At 40.0% G+C, this 19635-nt stretch overlaps 1 long non-coding RNA gene across 1 annotated transcript; it reads left to right on the top strand.

Annotated features, from left to right (window-relative positions):
- The first annotated feature begins 1040 nt into the window (after nt 1-1040).
- On the top strand, nt 1041-19473 carry LOC131683851 (uncharacterized). The gene is made up of 2 exons (XR_009304577.1): nt 1041-1076; nt 1137-19473. It is a non-coding gene; the product is annotated as an uncharacterized LOC131683851 (long non-coding RNA).
- The last annotated feature ends 162 nt before the right edge of the window (nt 19474-19635 follow it).

Raw genomic sequence — 19635 nt, 5'->3', positions numbered from 1 at the left:
GATACAAGACGGGAATCTTTTAAAACAATTCAAACCTTGCCGACGATTGTTTTTACTGCGTACATCCATACGATCTTTCCCCTTTCGCAGCTCACACCGAATGAGTACGCTTTGCAGTCTTCGATGTTTTGGTGGCATTTTTAGTGGCAGTTACTACCGCTTTTTCAGTGACTGCGTTTCTTAGCCTTTGGCTTTTTGGCCTTCTCACCGCCACCACCTCCACCAACGTTTTTCTGCTTCTCTCCGATGGTAGCTGATTTGATTGGTCGTCCGATGCAGCTTCTCACGACCACGCACGTCTGTTATGCACTGCGTCTTACACACGTCTGGTTTTGAGAAAAACTGCGACACCCCTATTTATAGGTTTTATCATTAATGTTGATTCTCATTTAAAGTAGTTTTTGAACTATTTAAACAAATTTTATATAGCAAACAACGTATCGGTAGCAAGCGTTGAACGTTTTCCTTCCGATTTATGAAACAAGATTGGCAATCCGTTTAGTAGAAGAAAAGTTATTAACGTTCAAAATGTACGTAACGCTTTCGCTAATATGCACTACTATCGCTTTCTCGCTCGTTCTCGTGGCGTGCATGAGCCTTTCCTTTCCGTCCGACTTCTAATGGCTTAACCAAAATTAATATCCCGGCTTTCCCCCACCAACTGCTCTCGTCAAGCAACCCAATACGAATAATCATAGGAACAAACATGTAGTGGACCTTTATATAAACTTTTCATTATTTTATTGTTCATTTGCTGCACCATTTTGACGGCTCTGTGCGGGATGGGCTGAAAATTTTCACTTTTCCGAGACGTTTTCGAAAGATTTTTCAAAACACTATTTTTCCGTTGATAATGAATATCCTACATATTCCAAAATTTAATACAACATTGGTACAAATATTTTCGACAAAATGCCGAAGAAATTGATTAAATCCATTCAGTACAACAAAAGATATAAGCGTTCAAAATCTTACATCATTTTTCTTCCGAAATTTTGAAAAGGGGCCCCTATATTGAAAGGTAAGTCGTTAGTCACGACAAAATTTGAAACATGTTAATACGATGATTTCTTGAGGTATGCTGACTAAATTCTTTCAGTGAGAAATTGTTTATTTGTTTGTAATTTTCCGCTTAGGTGGTATTGGCTGAGAAAAAATCGCGCGAAAATCCAATCCGGCTCAGCCATGTTAAAAGGATCGATATTGAACAACTGCTGGCTCCATGCAATAATTACGATTTAATGGAAGTAGTGTAGGCTCAACATGGACCTTCTGAATAGTAGCAAAAACAAATGTACCGATAGCACCCACGTGTGGATTCATGATTCAAAGACCATAAACCTCCAATTTATATTCATAGTGCTTTTTGTTTTAGGTGTATATTTTGATATTTAGAAGAACCTCATAAGAGCGGTTGTGCTTCAGTTATCGGCTGTTCTTTTAATCTTCATTAGCTGACCCTTCTGTGACCATACAAGTCACCCATATGACAGTGTTGGGCGTACAATCCTATAATAAATTCAATAAATGAATTTGGTTTTAAGGCCTCAAGTTTTCCAAAAGTTCATCTGCATTGCTCGAAGGTTAAAGATGTTTTATCGACTTTGTAGTAAATGCGAGGAGACCCATTTAGTTTGATATCCAATACAACTTAAATTTATTTGATCTGATCCGCTCACAGTAACTAAGAGTCAAAGAATTTGCCATTAAAGTTTTGTATGGATAAATCGATAATTTAATTTGTCGACATCATTGTTCGATAGCTGTTAATGTAGATGGGTTAAGGTTCAAGAGAATTTGGCCCGGCCTGCATGGGAATATAGTCCTTAAAGATGTGTGTGTGTGTGTGAAAGGGTGGGGGTGCATGTGCTGAGCTTTGCGCCCTCTAGTTAGTGAGACCTTTCTTGGGTTGTTTGTTGTGTTGTCTATTGGACGGCTAAGACCGATCACGGTCCTTCTCACTTCTTGAGTTGTTGAATGGGAGAATCACCCGATTTATTTGATGGTCATTGTTCTGATTATGCAGAGGGGATACTTAAGGAGTTGGAGCGGCTTTAAATGTAGAGAGAGTGTTCAGCACATGCACTCGGGTTCGGTAGATTAGGGGAAGGAGTTTAGAGTTGGGTAGTGACCTAGGGACGCGTTCGGGAGTGGTTCAGTTCTGGATTCATATTTTTTCTCCCAGCAGCGGTTTGAGCGGGGATTCTTTTGGTTTGGGATTCGTGTTTGAAATCCGGGTATTGGACGTTACTGGACAGGGTTGTGTTTCCCAATCTGTCTGGTCTGAGTGTCTGTCCTTCTCTGTGTGTTTGAAGCACGGTTCTGGAAATGTTTTGGATTGGACGCCGGTGTATTCCAATTTAGATTTAGAACAGGGCAGTATTGACAGCTATGCTAGGGATGTGGTCGTTCCAGTTCTGGTTCCACATTGGAATGCCTGTGTGGGGTAGGGCGCTGCAAACATGTACTGGGTTCGTTGTTTTAGTTTCGGACTGGAACCGGTTTGGTTGCGCTATAGTTTCTTAAATTATTTCATTTAATCGATTGAGAGGTGCTTGACCTGGTGCTTGTGTGCCTGGTTTCATTGGTGCATCTTTTATGTTTTGATTGGAAAGTGAGATTTCGTGTTTCGTGGAGGAGCTGGGTGTTTCCTTTGGCGAGTGTGAGCTTACTCGTTGCACTCCTCCGTGTGGGGCTGCTCGGTTTGAGTAAGTTTTCTGAGCAGACCGGCCTATTATTACTGGATGGATCGGCTGAGTGTTATAATTGATTGATTTAACTGGTAGACTGGTTTGAACGTGCAGCGGAAGACATGGTGTTGTGCCTTGTTTTGGAGTTTTGATGCTGATGAGTGTTCTTTGGTGGGTTATGTTTTGGTGGGGAGGGTTGTGACTTGTGCGAGTGGGTGAGTGGGCTGGAGCGTGAGTTGTGATGGATTGGAATTCAATCGCGAACTGTATTGCATGCTCTTGAAGGGGCTGCATTTTTTGTGTCACCGTGGTCGTGTCCTATGCACGGCCCTTTATTTTTTTCGTTTCAGGTGTTTCAGCGTCGATACCTGACACATTAAGCCGTATGAATAAAAACTAGCATTTGCTCAGCTTTTTGAGATTCGAGCAGTCGAGCAGCCGCGTTGAGCATTTGCTCAGGTTGGTATGAATAAAACTTTGCTTTGACAGTTGCTTTCTCAATTTGAGCGTTTGCTTTTCGAACATCTGATTCCGTATGAATAAAGTGATGAATCTTGAGTAAATGCTCAGAGAATGCTAAGCAAAAGATTGATTGTTCTGAGCATGCTCGGTAGCATGCTAGAATAAAAATACATATTTTTTTATTTGTTAAAGGTGAACGATTTAGTATTTTTATTCGTTTTTGATGTTAACTCTTGAAAGATTTCTCATTTGGAATATTTTGAAGTCAAAATAACTACATATTTTTCTGGTTCATATTTACGAATCTGGTTTTGCCTCGGCCCAAATACACCGGTATTATTCCGGATTGTGTATTTAAGTAAAACATTCTGTATAAAGCTAAGCTAAAATTGTTCCACGACTTGTAAGGTTGGTTAAAACACATTCTGAAACAATTTGATATCTGGCCAAAGTTTCCGGTGGGTACGTGAACCGTTCTAAAGAGACATACAATGAATGCTCGTTAGGCATTGAAAATTGACCCTAGAACTAACAAAGTCAGTGCAAGCCGCAAATAACTTTATCTTAGAACCCAAACAAATCGTATTGAGACCATGGGAACACTGGAACGGTTCTCCGGTGATTCCGGATTGTGGCACCAAGAACTGAAATTTCTCATTCTCGAACCATATCATGCAACAGATCAAACAACATCTACTGGACTTCACGACTTGAAATCCTTTAATACTGGAAGCTCTATAGACTGTTATTGAAGGTTTCGGAGCTACGTTGACTAAGAGAAACGACATAAAACTTGAAAAACGGATAAGTATTCCAATGCGAATTAACCATAAATTTAGATTGAAAAGCTAGAGCTAGACAGGTTCATATGTGCATGGTCGAAGGAAGTGTGAAGAATCTTCGACCTTCTGCTTGTTGCCAGTGAGAGAGCATAACCATTATTTTATTGGAGTTCCTGTTATGGAGTTACGGGTTAAAGAGTGCTATCACCCAGTAAATTCTTATATCTCCTATGATATCAGTATGATGCAAAACTTAATCAAAGTGCTTGGATTTGCAGGGTCTGGATGGCTGATGGTCAACCAAAGTTACTTTAAACAATTGGCCATCTATGATGGTTCTTGATGCACCTGGAGAGCTTGTAACTTCTTGAGCTAATAACCCGATTTCTCAATGAATTATTTAACCGACATCACAAATTATTGAATTGCATTCCAATCTGACTTGTAGTTCCAGAGTTACAGGATGTTTAGTACGATTACATAGCAATTTTCCTTTTGAACTGGTACCGTCATGACAACAGCTAAAAGCGTATTCAAATGCGCAATAAATTGATCGTATGTATGTATTTGATGACCAAGCTTCGGGCCCGAGGAAGATTACTCAATGTCCTTGTTCGAGATGTACTGGCAAGTTACGATCTCCTCTACATGTCCCTCATATACACGTTCCTAAAAACCATCAATATCCAAATTTAACTGCCGCTATTATTTCTGTTATCATCCCAAGAAGTGCCCTCTTCCGCCTACCGTACCCCAACGATGGTCTGATGCGACTCCAAGACGACACAAAACATCTCTGTCGAAGGACCCAGCAAACACGAGACCTACAGCACAACATCACACGCGCAACGATGTGTTGCGGATCCGCATCTGATCCGTACTGCGAAATCGTCTGGAGGAACCCCTCCCCAAGGTTTAGGGGTTTGACGGTATTGCAAACATCATCAAGCATCAATTGCTTTAAGATGGATATTGCATTACGCCTCGATAGTGGTTTATCGAGGAGACCGAGAGGGCTTATGCGTCTTTTTTATGTTATATGTTTCTTCGTACTCTGCACCTGCGCATACCAACGCTAAACCACTGGTCTATGCGCGGTGTCGTGGCCGACTGGCGGATCAACGTAGATGGACTTTTGCTGTGTGCCATGTTTGCAAATATTGTTCTATTGGTGGTATTCGTGGACGGGGCTCACGGAGGGAGTCATTGTGTGTCCATTTATCGGTCGACTTCGTCATCATGCATATACTAATTAAATTAATTTAATAATTAAATTCATTTAATAAAGTAGAAAAAGTAGAAACCTATTAGTTGTAGCTTTGTGATAATCATAGTTTTTCGTACTAGTGTACAACTGTTATGTGCTAGTCGTATGTCTATCTATGTATGTATTCGTCTGAATATTTGTGACAGTTGGGTCAGGGAATGGATGCAGAACTGGCGTGTAAGATAGAATAGTGGCTAATACTTCTGGTGAGCAATCTGAGCATTTGGTTCGGAAAAATCGGGTTGGATAAATTAGGGTAAAATAAATTTTCCGACGCACGCGAATCATCCATTCCCGGCCAGCGTAGCATGATGAGAGTCTAACAGCATGCAATTGTCGTTAATGATAAATATACAACATTAGCTACGTTAATGATAAATATACGAGTTTGATTACATGTTACATATGTTTTTCTATTCTACTTCATTAGTCTGTTTTTATTTGTACATCTATTAGTTTGCTTTTCCATTATTTATGTATACCAAAATAGTATTGTTCAATTTATACACTTCTAGTCAAGCTCTTCGCATCTTTTTTCTTTATTCGGCATGTTATGATTCCTTTTATTAGTATATCTCTACTGTGCGCTATCTATACTCATATAGGTACAAACGCTCGTGGCATTCGCGATAACACAAACCTGGCAAAACGTGACCATGCAATTGCAATAATCCACATATACTTACGCCCGCGATTTCGCTTACATGAAAGCACCCCGGTAGTTAAGTAAACGTGACATCTTTAACCTTCCAAACGCGGTTTCAAACATTAACCCACCACTCGCGCGATCATGAAACGGTCACGTCCGAAAGTTTTATCAGTCTGGACTAATGCCTTCAGTTGAACCAATCAAAAAAGTGACGCTCATATTCACTAAATAACACGTTCCATGGTGACATGACCTGTAACTCAAGTTTCCCTATAGGGATCGGACTACCATCTGTACCATACACTAAAAATTAAGCATCAGATTCACGGCCCGTGCGCGATCAAACAAAAATACACACTACGTCATTATAAAATCGAAGTTATACATGCGAAGTCACATACACGTGACAAACACGTTAATATACAAATGCTTGAGCCCTTCGCGATCATCCCCGGCATCTACACCCGCGATCTAGTAAACATGATGGCATAAATAAATGATGATAAAGTGAATGTCTCAGCTCCTATAAATTTTCAAACGCAGTCTCAAGCGTGAACCTAAAAACTCCCGCACTCGCACGATCATGAATCGGTCACTTCCGGATGTTTCCATCCTTGATATCAGCAGACTAGGTCCATGCCTTCAATTGGATCAATTAAAAAAGATAGCTCTCATATCCACTGGACACCACGTTACATGGCGACATGACCGAGGACTCTAGTGATATGGGGTAACTTACTCCCTGTCAGAATGTGAATTTTACTCCAAAAACTAACTATCAGAATAAAGGTCCGCATGACCATCCAAGAACGCACGTGTATAAAGGAAAAGCTACACGGTTACAAAATCCAGTCTTGTGCACGTGAAGTCACATGAACGCGAGCACACGTGACAAACACGTTAACGTACGAACGCTTAAGCCCTTCGCGATTAACAACGCACACCTACGTTCGCGATCGCGCAAACTTAATAACACCCCGGTAATAAGGAGAACGTTTTAGCACTCACGAAGTTTCAAACGCTGTCTCCAACACGAACCTACAAACGTCCGTTTTCGCGCGTTTATGAATCGGTCACGTCCGGAAACCATTACTCTCTGTCCTAATAATTTGGGTCCATACATTCAGTAGGACCAATCAAAAAATAAAGCTCATATCCACTAGACAACACGTTCGATGGCGACATCACCGGGCACTCTAGTGATATATGAAGATCTCACACTCTTTTAGCATCTTAGCAGTACACCAAAAAATAAAGTATTAGACTCACGGTCCGCGGGCGATTATCCAAGAACACACGCGAATATGCGAAAGGCACACGGTTATAAAATAGAATTTATACACGCGAAGTTACATACACGTTAACACACACGACATACAAACACACTCGCGATCGAACACGTTAACTACAAATGCTGAGCTCTTCGTGATGATACACGCGATTGCGAGTCACTACGCCCGCACATACCTGAACCGTACAATGAATATCGCATTTAGAATCACGGCCCATAACAATTGGCCTAATGCAGTGTTTTAGTAGGCGACATTGCCTGTCTCGTCTGCAAATTGTAGTATGTGATTCTGACGGGGAGCTAGCTCTACAGCTCCAGTAGGACAACACTCGAAAACAAAAAAGTGTTCCACTTAGTTAATCTCCCTTCTAAAAATCATAAAGTGCATTACTATACAAAGAACACACAAAATGACCTTTCCCCTACTATTACGAATATTATATTACCCCCTCATGTATATGTATAAGTTAGCTATAATTTTTTTTAGTTTCATTATATAAAAACAAAATAATGTTGAAATGTGTAACCCCCTAGTTTTAAGAAATTCAAAATGTAAAACAAAGAAAAAATGGCACCTTTGATCTAACGCAAACGTGCCTTACCAAGTAAACCATTTAAATGTTAAAAAAATTCACTGTGCGACGACGTGATCGATCTTTTTGCAGTACGAGCTAATAGACATATTAATTAAACGAACAAATAAAAAATATTTGGATTTTGAAAAAATATCCAAATCTATCTTGTTTCGTAGACCGTAATCTGAATTACTGGGAGCAATTTTGAACAGTGCACAGGTGAAGAAAATGTTCACGAGTCACCACTGCGAATAGAGATTTTCAGTCTAAAGTAAAGATATTCGCAAAAACAATCTCAACATTTCTTAAGACTTTACCTTGCTTTTCTTAAAAAAATTGCAATTTTTTTTTTCATTTCATCACTGCAACTATTTCACCAAAACGAAGGTCTGAAACACCTTAGAAGATATTATTGTCGTACACTTTACCGTTTTCGCGTGAATAATTCATCGCAGGTTTTGAGCAAAAAACCACTGTGAAACGGTTGACCAAAAAGAAGTTCCATAGGCCAAACATGGAGTAATGTATCTTAAATAGTATTTTTCAAATGTACAATAAGCGGATTGCACAAAAAAACTGTTTTTGATTCGATTATCCGGAGTGAAATTGTTCTGAGTACTGCCGGTAATCGAGTCTAGCCTGTACCTGATCCGGCTGTATAAAACACAATGCGGTAGTACTATTACACAGATAACTCTTTGTATGCATCATTGACAAAATAATAGGTGCCAGCTCTGAGATCAGACAGCACATTACGTACAGCCTTGCACCAAAAGCACCGACGATCCAGCGCAGCATAACTACACCGCTAGACTCCCAATTGCCCATTCACCATGTACAAAAATGTAGTATATTTGGATTTAAAATATGTATTATTGAATTAAATTATTCACTGTTTATTGCTTCAAACGACAATAACATTGGTCGAAAAATATTTGTTATTCATTGTTTTAATTTCAATAATTATAAAAGAAGGGAACGACAATACTTGTTGACACAATGAATTTTGTTGTTATGTTTTCCATCGATCACTATTTTTTTTATTAAATTTAATCAATAATTTGATTACACATGCAAATTATTTTTCTGCGTGTGGGATTGACACATTTCAATATCGGTGTCTTCATTGGGACGACATAGCTTAGTTGATAAGACGGCCGCCTTGTACCCCGTCGATTTGAGTTCGATCCTAAAAATGCGGTATATTAATATATGTACAGTCAGAACAAAAAATGGTTAGTTTAAAAATTGTTAATTTTCTTATTACATTTATTTCAGCTGTCTACAAGTCGTCCATACATTCTAAATAGCCAAAAAACTACTTAAACAAAAACGTTTTAATGTGCCTTTTTATTTCAAAATGACAATTCATTAAAGGTAACCTTTAATAATATTGTTGGGTATGACAACCTTGATGAAAACATCTATAAGTTATTGATATATCTCAGTAAAAATATTTTAGGCACGTTTCCACATTAAATAGCGTTTAACTTGTTTTTTTTTAATTGACTCACTCTAGGTGCAGAATTGCACATGCACCAGTTTAGTTATCATTCCAACTATATGTACAATTAATATAGGTTCACGATAAAAAGGAAATTGTTTCAATTATTGATTGAGCCCAATTGAAAATCAAACCTTTTGTAGTTGAATTAATTGATTTTGAAATATTCCATAGCGGTTAGCACTGAAAATAAGTGCATAACCTATTAGTTTAACTATATTGATACTGTTACATTTCTTATCTGCCTTATCTGCTAAGTAAAATAACATGATCATTGAGACCCTATAAAGCAAAACGACCAGTGTATGGCAGCGGGGGACTTATGACAATAAGAGTGACGATTGTTTTTCAGATCTTCATGCTCAAATGTTATTATTAACTTATAATACTTATGGGAAATTTTCGTTTTCACCTAACACGTCACATCCCATTAGAATTTTATCGTTTCTTGATAGTCTTCTAAACATTTTAAAACTCATCAGAATTTTATCGCACTTGTTTTGCGAATTCAAGTATACACGTTTGGTTTTGATATACTACAGTGATACGCATAACAGTTCCATATGCATAAAAAATCCAGAGCAAATGGGACTGTTATGCGTATCGCGGTGGTACATAACAACTAATCCGCAAAAAGCAAATACATGCAATCAATTTCCACAGTATCATTTGGATATACATAATTATGATTCTACAGAAACTGTGTAAACAATTGCGACAGGTATCTCGCGACGAGTTACTAACTTTGTACAGTACGTATCGGTCCCACGATGTTTTTGGGTAACCTCCTGAAGCTGAAAGTTTCTTATGATTACTGATTTTCCTGCATTTGATTTTTATCATGTCCTCACGACCCGCTTCCAATTGGTGAAGAGGGGAGTAGCAGTAGTGGTTTGTTTAATCCGTTCCGAGTAAATTTATTGATTGTAGAAAAATCAAAGACATATGACATAGGAACGCACATATGCTGGATCCTGAAATGAAATTATTAGTCTAGGTCTACAAATTGAAAAAAATAGCAAAGGTTACCAGTACATATTTATATTGATCATCCAGAATGTCACAAGAAATTTCGGTTACTATCAATCGGTGTCTTGTTCGGGTGCATTTTAATTCTGGTTTGGACCAGCACATTGTTCATTTCTTATCGGCGATATGGTCTACAGATGGACTGAATTCCGAAGTATTCGGCGTCGAAGTTATTGATAGTTATTGTATACTACTCGTGTAACATAGTAGCTGGTCCTCATTCATCTTCTGTATTTGGACAAACATGTTCATAGAGGGACTCTCTTATCCCATTACTGTTACATCATTTTCTCGTTGTTTCACTATGACGATACGACTGAGGACGATTAGCGGTTTGCAGGGACGTCTTCATCCTTCGAAATTTGGCTTAGTCTGCAGGTTATTCCAACACTTGGGGTGCAATTTAAAACAAAAAAAAATTCAAAACAATTTCCTCCGTTGATATCTTTATAGTGGTACATACCTTTTCTTTGTTCTTCGACATTTCCTAGTTTACAATCCTGTCCTATCATTTTTGTTGTTACTTTTTCTACAGAACTCCATATCAACATTTGAATAGGGCTAATAAGATTTGTAAACAAACTTTTGTTTTGCTGATTTCTCTTAATTTGTTATCATTTCAACAGAGAAAACATTTGAAATTGATTCTACCAAGGGTAAAGATGTTGATTCATGTGTATTTTTCATAAAATTCAACTCGGTAGCGGAAAAATGAGCGAAATAAGTTTGTTTACAAAAGTCTCATTAGCCCTTTTGAAGAATTACTATTGAACTGTCTTGGGCCCTCGATGGTTATATTTTCCTTGTGCAACATCAACATGCAGAGCGGTTGTATAGTCTCAGGTTGTTTCCATCTTCTCGATGTGAAAGAATCAATACGGATAGAACCACCGTAAGGTAAAATATAGCGGATTCACTGGCAAAAAGCACGGTTACTACTAGATCAAGTAGTTTTATACACCCCAGCCGTGGTTTGTAGAAATAATCACTACTACTAGAGCGTCGGAAAGTTAAAATTTCGACAGCGAATTATTAGAACGGCTGTCACTACACTACGACCGATTGTGTCACCACAGAAAACTCTGCATAGGTTAGACGTTATTATTTGTAATACCGACCTTTAAATATATGTTAAAGGTTAAAACAGTTAGAGTTCACGTAAATATATTTTCAACTGCACCACGACTGTATTTTCTTCGGCGGTTTTGACAGACGAATGACTGAGTAAAAGCTATGTTCGAATTTCGAACTTGCTTCAGTCCAAGTTGAGTAAAGTTAGCTTTTATTCATACCAAGTTGAGTAAATGCTTCGAGAGTTTACTTTGCTAATAATCGAGCAGAGCAAACTTGTCTTGAGCAAATGCTAGTTTTTATTCATACGGCTTAATATCTACGCATATCAAAGAGAAAAATCAATGCAAACTTACTTATTCGGATCACTAAACTGGCAAATCTCACTCATTAATGTGACATTTTTCAAACCACTCTAGAATAGCATGATAAGCATCAAAGATCAGTTCAAAAGTCCGAAAAAGATGACCACCTTGGAAAAATAATCCTAGTTTATGAAATTACGATGCTTAAATTTCTAAGTAATGTTCGAGTTGTTTTGGAGCTCTCAACAGATCTTCAATTAAATCATACAATTTCCAATTTAAAATCATTTGTTGCATACATTATTCGATATTTTCATGTTTAAATTTTGTATTCATTTGCACAAAATACACAGATTAAAAAAATATGCAAATACAGTTTCGGCTGAGTGGATGCTGTTCATTCGCCTGTTGAAAACTAGAAAATCCAACCAGTAATAAAAGTTGTTTTTTCTTGTTCAGGGCTAATCCATCTTGTCGGAAGTAGTGCGCATTATAGTGCAACATTGTACGAATACTGCGCAATACATCTGATGTGATTCCATCGTTTCGAACAAGAGAAAATACGGTTGTCTCTGGTTGGATTTTCCAGTTATGTACACAAAGACCCTTCAAAAGATCATTTCGATGAATTTCCGATAGTCGGAAAACAGTATTGTCGCGCTTATAATAAAATCTCACATTGCGCGCGTCTGAAAGGTACATCAAACATAGCCGCAGTTGCTCCGCCAGCCGATTTCACTGGAGCCACTTGACAATGAGACAGTCGAACATAAGCAAACTGTAGGAGTGATAAGCAGTCTCTATGAATGTAGAGGGTCTTCTCTTGCATTGTTTGTTTATTTCTCTACCTGCTGTGCGCTTTTCGAAAGCTCGAAGGAATAAGCTTCTTATGAAATCATATAGGCGGCTGTCACGCGCCTATCTGAATTGAGCTTTCATATAATCGCAAATCGAGCGATTATACTGCAAGGAACAATATAAAAACTCTAGAAATAAAACTGCAGAGAAAAAAACAACATTTTGAGCACGTTTGTCCTGGCATTGCATGGTAATACGTCCAATGTTGGGCATGTTCAGGAGTGTTTCAGTATAGACGTTGAGAACTGACATACAAGTAATGTTTTCAAAGTGTGTAAGAAATGAAACTGTCGTTTTGAAATGCCACCAGCCAGCAGCTACTTGCCACTTGCCGGCACTACGATCGGTTATCAAACGCTATACGAGCGTTGCGTGCAAACTTGGATACAAAGGTGATCCATGCATGCGAACCTGTATGCTATTTTCAACGCATTTTCAATTAAATGTTTACACAAGTTTTTCGAGAAAGTTTATTCTAGCTTATATGTCTGTTCTCTGTGGTATAGATTCATAAATTTGACAGTTCTTTGATACTTTTTCCAGGCTGTTTAGCGGATTAGTGTCACTTATACTCCGGGAGGCCTTTTTTGGTAACACCTTTTTTATATCAATCACAGATACGCATATTTCGCATACTAATTATGTGCATCATGGCACTGAAGATGCAGATAAGTAGTATGCAAAATATATGTATCCGTCGCAGATACAAGTGAATAGTGGAATTACATTACAAAACAAACCCTTACAGGGTATAATAGTTCTTTAACTCTCGAAAAGGAAAGCTGAAATTGTGACTCCAAGAAGCATCGCATCTAAGACCCAATGAAATCGAAAGCTTCATTTTTGTCGTTTTATCAGTGAGCAAATTGAAAGCCGTATCGTATTTGATCGTATTTCAAATTACAAGTTCATTGAAACTAGAGAACTGTAATTAGCCGGGCCACTGAGACCCCTTACCTTTTTGAGGGTTAATATTGTGATTTCTGACCGCTCATTTACAACCACAAATGTAAAGTCAAACCAAAGAAGTTTTGTTTGTTTTCCCCACGAAATACCTAACCTCAACAGGTTTAGAAATGCACAATTTGTCTTACGCCACTACAGCACTCGTTGTCCCCTACCGTCGGTCCGGTCTGTCCAGCGCTCGGGCGAGCATTTGACGCGCTGAAGATGTCTGGTGCTGCCGCGCCAGTGACATGCGAAGGTTTTCTATGGTTACAGCTGGGCCAAGATCTCTACGGCTGGAACAAGACATCTGGAATAAGACGTCGGTGGGCGTGCCTCTTACTGGTTTCCAGACGAATGTGATACCTAAAGGAGCTTATATTCTCAGGTATCACATTCGGCTCCACTGCCCATGATGAAAGGGTGGCGGAATTTTCCCATCTCAAAGGCGGATACAGCCGCCACAAAGTCAGACAGTACAACGACTGAGCTATTTTCTGTTTTCTGAGCAAAATCGAGCGTGATAGCCGACGCCTCGGCAGCGAACACCGAGCATGTCGCCGGTAGGCGGAATAGAGCCTTTCTCCTATTGCGCTTACTACTTATTAGGTCGGAATAATCACCGATCTTCGGGCCGTCGTTGAATATCCATGTTATGTTTATACCTGGTAGCTATGAGTTGGTTATATTTAGCGCTGGCCTCCCTGCCTCACGGCCCTCAGCTCTGTCGACAGACTTGTGTCCAAATTGGGTCCGCGATCGTGCCAGGGCCGCTCACAACCTCAGTGCAGACGGGCGATTGGTGGTAGGTCTACGTCTGTATATTCCCGATAGATCTCGCTGACTATCCTGTCAAGGCCAGGATTCTCCCCCAACGAAGGGGAAGAATCCTGGCCTTGACACAGGCCGCTTCAGCAGGTGTGCTGCGGAGCAGGCCAGAAGCAGCGCTCTATCTCGTGGTATAGAAGGCTTAAAATATTGATGATAGCTTCCATATTGCAGGTCGTCAGCTGTACCCCGTAGAATATCCTGTACTAACGCCTGGTCAATATTCAGTGCAGAGCTTGTGCCGGGAGCTGATTGTTTGAATTAGCCGCAACCGGTTCCGGCAGCCGACTTTGATATTTCGAAAGCGAGACGCAAAGGGGAGGCGGTGGCCTACGGCTATCCTCAGAATCTTTGCTTCCTTGCGGTAGGGAACAATCGCCCCGTCCAGCATGATCGGTTCGTTCTGCAGCTGTGCATAATAACGCTTACCGCACTTAGAGCGGCTTGAACTTTACGACGGGTTCGTCTGATGGTCCTTCCCATTGCTACCAGCACGATGTCATCGACGTAGACGAAGACATACATCCCCGCCGGCGGGGATGTAACAAATGACGTTTTATGGTAGTTTTAAAGCCACTGATAAAACTTAGATTACACTTGTAGCGTGCTATAAAACTTCAATTGCTACTTGGGAAATAAAGGATTCATGGACACAAGAAACAGTGTGATGGCGAACACTGGACCCTGGAGGACCCCGTTGTTCTACGGAAATGCTTCAGATTGGCCACCCTTCGATTCCCACCCGGAAGGTGCGGTTCTACAGATAGTCGTATAAGAACCGGCCCATGTTTACGGCGATATTCCGGTTGGCCAGTTTCTGCAGTACTCCGTGACGCCACACAGTATTGTAAGCCTTCGTCACGTCGAGTATAGCGATGTTGGCGTGCAGGCCGCCGGTTACAGATTGACCTACCACCCCTCCAAAGCTGGTGAGGTAGGCAACCATTTCTGATCCAAGAGTTTACGCTTCTCCAATAAGTTCATCAGCCGTCCATCGTCTTAGAGAAACAGGGGAGCAAACTAATTAAGCAGCAATCATCAGGCTGGCGGTTCACCGCCTCAGATGCGGTTAATATTCTCCATTATCGCCCGCTACCAGCGGAGAATGTCGCATATGTGGATAGCCAACGTCGTCCAATCCGACAACTTTACTGCGTACCGATTCCAATACCACACAAAGTTCACTTCCAGTGAAGAGTTGGTTGTATATTTGTCCTGAATCAGGTTCGAAACGGACGGGCCTACTCTCAACCCTTTGGAGGACGGCGTCTGTGAACAGAGTGAATCGTCGTTCACCCGTTAACGACAATGGCGTGGCAACTGTGTTGTCGCTTTCCGCTAAGGGCGTTGACTCTCCTTCAGAGCTCTGATGTCGAGGAGTTTGGGGAAATGCCTTCTAAGAATCTGGTCCAGCTGGTGTTTTTGCGTCTTCTGTGGCTTTCCTGGCCTCGTTTTTGGCCTTTCTGAAGTCATCCGCTCGCTGACGTCGGCGCGGGTCGCCCACTGCAGTCTTCTTCAGTGTCCGTAGCGCAGTTCGATGGGCTCTGATGACTATCCCGACATCTGGGCACCATCAGTGCATCGCCTGTCGGGGAGGGTTCACACTTTCCTGGGATCTAGGAAGCGGCAGCCCGATTCGAGAGGCTGGTGAATTCATCCGGCGTATATGACTTGATTTATCAGACTGTCGACGGTCTCCTCATACCGAGTCCAGTCCGCTCGATCGTAAAGCCAACGCCTTCGACGGGTTGTTGAAGGTGGCCTCTGATCGTGCGTAACCTAGATAGAGAAGTGGTCACTGTTGCATGGGTCAACAAGGATAGTCCACTCACAAGATCCTGCGAGCACCCCCGAGCGGAAAGTTATGTCAATGGCGGATTCTGTCTATTCGCAAAGAAATGTCGAACTTACATCGATGAGAACAACCGCACGTAGAAGCGGACGATAGAATTGTCGAGAGTCAGATTTTTATGCGAGTTGATAGGGTCTTCGATGAGATACTCTGGCCTTGGCAGTGTTAGTTAGATGATTCAAATTGTACCTACCGGGTGTCAGGAGCAACCGGGAATCGGGCTAAATTTTCGTCGCAGAGAATTCTTCCCAATGGCCCATCCGATCCGAGGAGATCGAGAGACTTGAGCCGTTGTTGTTAAACTGATTGCTATTAGGAGGAATGATCACCTGCTCTAGAGCCAAGCAGGGTGCGGGGTTCTGGAGGCGATCGTATTGTGTTGGTAGATTTTCCAGTTTCTGGTCCGATTGGTCTGTGGTAAATGTTTGTGAAACGGTAAAATGAATGCTTGTTGGGATATTATAAATACTTCCCTGTGGGAGTTTAAATGCTCCGGTGTCGGCAGCCGCCGAGTGTATAGGACATGTTCGAATCTTCCCCGATCGGGGTCGATACAGGTAGGCTTCGTTCAATATTGCAGTAGAATTTTATGTTGTTTGTTGCACCCCAATCAACGTTCTGTTGTTGGTTCAAAGCTATCCAGAAATATCGAGGAACACTTGGGGCACGAATTTTTGTAGTGCTACGGTATCCGAGATTTTTCAAGTTACGATTAATGAAGGTCTGTTTTTGCGAAAGCTCGATCGGGTTATCCTTTGCGTTTTTGGTGGAGTTGGTTCTATGCTGTTTTCATTGGACTTCAGAATATTTCCCGTTGCCCCGCTTTGTTGGCGTTCACTGCTCTGTCTTTAGTTCCCTGTGTTGGTTAGCTCTGCCTATTCCTTTCGTTACTTAATATAGGTGTTGTTTTTTAATTCTGACAGCCTCCGCCAGGTGGCCTTTCAGGCGTAGTATCTCATCGTCGCGCTCATTTTTGTGATTTCTCCCGTTAGTCTGTCGATAGTGCAGTTCTTCTCGTTTTTTCTCAAACCCGAGCGGTCTCGAGTCTGTTTGTCATAGCTGGGTCCTCTGCGGTTTCGTGTGATTAATGCTCTTGCTTCGGGAAATGAAATGACTCTGGAGATTTTTTTCCACGTATTTTGGGTACTTTTTCGATCTATCTTGAATTTGAAAAAATGTAAGTGTTTTAATGTCCATTTTCGCATCAACTTTGCACTCCCTCGCAGACAAGTCTGTTCAACAAACGTCATTTTCATCTGCTAAAAAAAAGTGGTCGTTCTTCCAGTTATCCAATAAATAACTATGTAGAGTTAGTTTTTGCAGAACTTTGATGTATTACACGCAACGCAAAATAAATTCTAAATTTCTATTTTAATGGAAAGAAAATACATATAATTTTATTGATTTTTACACATGCATCACATGCCCCTAGGTTCAAAATCACTATCGCATACAGGTTTACGTGCGTAAATCACCATTGTATCTATATGTATGTATCGATTGCTGCACAATCGTAGCGCCGACTAGTTGCTGATTGCTACTTGCTGATAGCATTTCAAAACGAGGTTTATTGCTTTCACACATTGAAATCTTAAGCTGGATGTCAGTTATCGGTGACAATATGTTTCATTACACTTTCTATTAAACTTTGAAAAATATCAATATTGAAAAGAAAATGAAGAAACTTTCAATTTAATTGTTTTCGCCAGTTTGTTTTTTTGTTCATCGCATATCTCAAGAGGATTACCAGAGGGCATTAAATGCAAATTTTGTTTAGACCAGATTGTAAGTTAGGCCACCTTGCCAAACGAACATCCAAACACAATGTTCGCTGAAGTTTTTTGCTCATATTAAACCCACATTTTGTGTAGAAACCCGAACAAACAGGTTCGTGGCACCAGTTTTCTCATTCTCTCATTTGTCATCACTATCGTTCGGTGTTCGAGATGAACCTGTACATCGAGTCAAAGCACGTTTGAAGGTGAACAAGTGCAAGAAATTTTGTACACAGGTACAAACTTGTAGATGTGCATGTGAAGACTGCTGTAAGGGGAGTGATGCCAAAATTGGAACAATACCTAATTGTCAGTGTCATTTCAAACAAACAAACGACCTTGTAAATCCATGACAGATAATAAAGCTCTATTTTGATAGTTGTCAACACAAATGTACTTCGATATGCATTGACTAAGCAATGCATAAACGTTTCCACGACATTCAAAAGCATACATTCATTTCAAATGCATAAAAATTAACCGCTCACCAATAATGGCAAAGCGGTCAGATTTCTGCAATTTATTATCAACAATATCTTATACTTACCATCAGTTTTCCCAAATGAACATCGAACACCATGTTCGCTCTAGTTCTGTGCTCATCCTACACCATCAATTCGTGTGCAAACTCGAATGCGCTAATGCGTACCAAAACACGAGCACATGTTCGTCTGCACAACCGAACCCCATGTACGTACGCGGTGTTCGTGCACACAGGTTTTTGATACTAGTTTTCTCTTTCTCTCACCTATCATCACTAGCATTGACTCATTCTGTTTTGTGTGTGCCTTTCTTATGTACGCACACGGTGTACGTACACGATGTTTAAACCTAAGTTTGCACATCGTTCGCTTGGGTTCGGTGTTCGATGCGAACCTGTACACAAAGGCAAAGCATGTTTGAGGTTGAACGCGTGCACGAAATTTTGTACACGGGTGCAAACTTGTCGATGTTCATTGGAAGACTGCTTACCATCCTTGTTTAAGACAATTTCTCCATCCTATCCATTTTCTCCTTGCCATTTGATTCTCAAATATCTAAGAAAAATTTCACTCGTACAAGATTAATATAATGATATTTTCAATGATTTGTAAATTATCAGAGAAGTTGTAGAAAGAATCAAAAAGGGAGCTTCGAAATTTGGAGATTTCTAAGATCCCTTTTTAAAATTATAAAATAAATAATAAAAAAGGAACAGGTCGCACAGAAAAACGTATATCACTTACTATTCTTTAAGGTTGCAAAGTCAACTTATTCCTTAAAACTCTTTCAATTTGCAGTGATAAGTAAGAACTTAATATCCAATTGGAGACAGCGACTGCGCATGAAAGTTTGCTGAATAATTTTGCCTATAGAATTTTGATACAAACAAGAGTAACAAAGTAAATACAAAATGTGATCCAATATTTAAACTAATGAAGAATGAGTAAATTGTTGATATTTTGAAGTTTTTCCTAATTATTTATGGAATTAATCCCAAATATTCAAAGTTAATTGTAGCATTTTTATGAGAAATAATCTTTTGAAGTAGTATCGCTGCGTCATCAGACAAATTTTAAAATATATTACAAAAGTTTTATTTTAACACAACGCTTCAACTCTCTCTCTTTGAATATCCGAATTCCTTCAAGATATTTTCAAACCAATCGGCTCCAGTGTTAATTCTTATACAACCCTTTGATTATTTCTGTAACAAATTCAGTTAGTTTATAGTTTTGCGAACAAGTACAGATTTGGTGCCGACTTGAAACA

Source organism: Topomyia yanbarensis, chromosome 2, assembly GCF_030247195.1.
Source record: "Topomyia yanbarensis strain Yona2022 chromosome 2, ASM3024719v1, whole genome shotgun sequence".
Taxonomy (NCBI): Eukaryota; Metazoa; Arthropoda; class Insecta; order Diptera; family Culicidae; genus Topomyia; species Topomyia yanbarensis.
Note: the sequence above shows the minus strand (reverse complement) of the source record. Positions and strands in the feature narration are given on the sequence as shown.